The sequence below is a fragment of the Octodon degus genome, unplaced genomic scaffold, assembly GCF_000260255.1.
Source record: "Octodon degus isolate 3935 unplaced genomic scaffold, OctDeg1.0 scaffold00128, whole genome shotgun sequence".
Lineage (NCBI taxonomy): Eukaryota > Metazoa > Chordata > Mammalia > Rodentia > Octodontidae > Octodon > Octodon degus.
Window position 1 is genome coordinate 6,133,022 of NW_004524704.1, and position 2,886 is coordinate 6,135,907.

Genomic DNA, 2,886 nt, shown 5'->3' on the forward strand with positions numbered 1-2,886 from the left:
GCCCCCAGCAATTGCTTTTCAAGATGAATTTAGATGGTAGAAATGCTAGACGTGAGACTAGTGCTGATTCTTGAGGGATATGGCCAATACAGGCTACTTTAACTTATCGGAGTCTCCAATTAACAATCTTAGAGACTTGTAAATCAAATCATTCGATATGTTTGTAAGGTTCTAAAGACACCAATGCATATACACACACATTGTGGGAGGTGAAGCTCATCAATTGGGAGAGCTCATTAAAGAATTTGTGTGACAGTAAAAATAAACTATCTAAGTAGAAATCACTCCAATATATCCATGTTCAAAAGCAACAGCAAACAATGACCGAATTTGTCAAAAGGGGCACACCCACAAGGCCACCTTAACTTCTCTTCCATATTGTAAACCTCACCAAACCCCCACTAGGTCAATCTGGTCACCCTCTGGGAATGCACAGATGAAGCCCTAGCTGGTGGAGCCTGTATCATCCAACCACAGGTGCTGGAGTTCTTCCTCCTGATGTTCCCATCATATGCAAAATGTTTGTTTGACTCATAGTCTGCCCTGGGAACAGGGAGAACCAGGACCTACTCCTAGACAATTTTCTAACCATGACACACACATTCTCAGTTACTCTGGGGAAGCAGCTGCATGCTGTGAACTGTAAACTGTGCCATGCAACTTCTAGGTGACAGCCTGGAGGAAACGGAGGCCTTTGGTCCAACAGCCCACGGCTCTTGCTGCCGAATACGCCAGTGAACCACTCTGTATGTTCTTGGCATGTGAAAGACTGATGCATAAAACAAAGTTGAATTTGACCCATAGAAACTGTGATCTAATGTTACCTATGCCAGTAAGTTTTGGGGTCATGTGTTATATCATAATGTATAACTACCATGAGTGAAAGAAGGTGAGGAAATGTTCCAGGTTAAAAGAAAGAAAAGAAACCTAACAATTAAATGAAATATGTGATCCTTGATTGAATCTTTTATCAGGAAAATAATGTCATAAAAGACTTTGCCTAAAAAGTAAATTTGTGGATGTACTACCTACTGAATAGTGTTATGGCTTGTACTAGTTGTCCCCGCAAAGCCTCATGCAGTCATAGGGTGGGGAGTTCTGGAGTTTGAGATTAACTCATGATCCACTGGGATTATGGGTTTTAGTATTGCTGGGACTATGGGGTTCAGTACTTCACCCCGCCTTGGAGTGGGTAGCCTGAATAAGAGAGACAGAGAGACAGATTTCCTCTCTCTTGCCACTGTTGCCACTGGTGCTGCTACTCCCCCATGTAGCTCTCTGCTCTTTGTCACTGCTGTGAATGGATGCCCTGTGCTGTGTGCCATCTGCCTTGGAGCCAGCTGAGTATGGACTGAAACCTCCAGTAATTGTGAGCTAAATAAACCTTTCTTTCCTTCATTTTGGGTGTAGAGTATTTGTCCAAGCAATGAAAGAAGAGTAACAGACAAATAGTACTATATGAATTGTAGATTTTCATTTGATAATTGTACTTTAACAGTATAAACTGATGTTTACCCTTTTGGTTGAAGATGCACATATGCCTAGGGCCAAAATGTTGCTGCCCTTGCAGCCCTTCTTTTTACTAATTTTTTGGTCGGCAAACTTAAGTTGTTAACCCTCCAGAAGAGAAGCTTAATGATATTATTACCCTATAACATAGGCAGTTGGGTTTAACCTCACTGTCTGAATATCAAACATCTTAGAAAGAACATAGAGCAGGTATTTTCCACCAAGTATTGATAAGTTAAAGTTTAAATCCCTACAGAATGTGAAGAAAAAAAATTTAAAAAATTTAAAAATAGGAATAAACAATTACATATTTTTACACAGAAACTCAGAAATCTAACTAGATGCAGCATGTGGCAGGACTTGTACTAAGAGTGTTCAAACAAGAACTCATGTCTGCATCTTGTACTCTGAATAACTACTACAAAGACAACAATATGCAATGTATTAATTATTGAAACTGTCCTACTAGCCTGTTTTGAAACTGTCTCATTGCTATTTGTTTCTCAATAAAATTAATTTTAAAAAAATAAATAAAAAATAAAATGAAAATGCACATAAAATTATATAGGAACAATGTATCTTAATACCTCCAACTTATCCCTGAATATTTCAGTGATAATGTAAAGAAGGAAGAGAAAAATACGTGTTTACAAAAATATATTAATATTATTTAAATTTAAGTGAAGATTCTATGAGAAGTCATTATCATATTCTTACTTTTTTTATTTCATCTCAACATAGGAACATTGACAGATGGCTTACTAGCACAGTAATCATCTCTATGATATATCATCAAATAATCCACGATATTGCTAGATATATTAAACATTCAAGTTGTAACAAGCTGATTCCCAGGTGGTACAAAAACAAACTGAACTGAGCAGAATTGTTAGCATTACCTCTATCTTTAGTCCCTAGTCCTTAGGGGTGTACAGCCTCTTTTTTTATTCAGAACTGTAAAACTCTACTAACTGGCATCAATCGCTGGGAAGCTTACCATTAGTATGCTTCATCCAGCTCCGACGGAAAATAGTGTCTGTCCCACATGGTAAGTGGCTTCGCATAAATCCATCCAATTTCATGTTTCCGTTCAAATACAAGCTGCTATCCGCACCTAAATACGTTATATGGAGAAGGGAGGTTTCAAATTAGGTTAAAATAAATTTATGTCAGCAGCACTGAATGAAAATGCAGGCTACGGAGAGGAGTCTGGAGAATAAATTTATTTTGAAAAACAAAAGGAGCAAATGTTTCTTTTGAGTAGAAAGTCAAAGCAGTTGAGTATTATTCACAGTTATGATTCTTTTCAATATAAATTTCCAGTGAAATGTACTGGGAAAAAAACCTATTCATGGAAAAAATAAATGTGCTATATTA

General features: G+C 37.4%; 1 pseudogene; it reads right to left on the reverse strand.

Annotated features, from left to right (window-relative positions):
• LOC101591316 overlaps positions 1-2,591 on the reverse strand; it is a 17,502-nt pseudogene extending 14,911 nt beyond the window's left edge.
• Between the last annotated feature and the right edge of the window lie 295 nt (positions 2,592-2,886).